The sequence below is a fragment of the Sinocyclocheilus anshuiensis genome, unplaced genomic scaffold (assembly GCF_001515605.1).
Source record: "Sinocyclocheilus anshuiensis isolate Anshui unplaced genomic scaffold, SAMN03320099.WGS_v1.1 scaffold150, whole genome shotgun sequence".
Classification (NCBI taxonomy): Eukaryota; Metazoa; Chordata; class Actinopteri; order Cypriniformes; family Cyprinidae; genus Sinocyclocheilus; species Sinocyclocheilus anshuiensis.
The window spans coordinates 532,182-532,643 of record NW_015546025.1 but is presented as its reverse complement, the minus strand read 5'-3'; the positions used below and the strand labels follow the sequence as shown (position 1 = coordinate 532,643).

The 462-nt window shown below is 35.3% G+C and overlaps 1 protein-coding gene across 2 annotated transcripts in view; it reads left to right on the top strand.

The window, feature by feature from the left end:
- LOC107698652 (E3 ubiquitin-protein ligase RNF19A-like) overlaps nucleotides 1-462 on the top strand; it is a 21,929-nt gene that overhangs the window by 992 nt on the left and 20,475 nt on the right. The window lies entirely within an intron of this gene.

Genomic DNA, 462 nt, shown 5'->3' with positions numbered 1-462 from the left:
TTATTAATAAAAATGTTGTTCAATTAGCATGTTTTTGTGCTTTGCTTTGGTACCGAAATTGGTACCGAGAACCGTGGACTTTCACTGGTATTGGTACCGAATACTGACATTTTGGTACCGTGACAACACTAGTAGAAACCATGATGCATTATTTTTCCCCAGGCTACTTTGATGAATAGAAAGTTTAAAAGAACAGCATATATTTGAAATATAATTTTTTATAACGTTATAAATGTCTTTACTGTCACTTTTTATCAGTTGAATGCATCCTTGTTGAAATAAAAGACCCAAAGCTTTTGAACGGTGGTGTATATGCAAACTTTCTGTAAAACTGTGTAACATGCATGTGTGACAGATCGTAGCTATCCCAGCTCAGCCACACAGGAACTATGAATGAATGATGCATTTATATAGCGCTTTATTGTGTATTGTTGTACACCCAAAGCGCTTTACAATCATGGG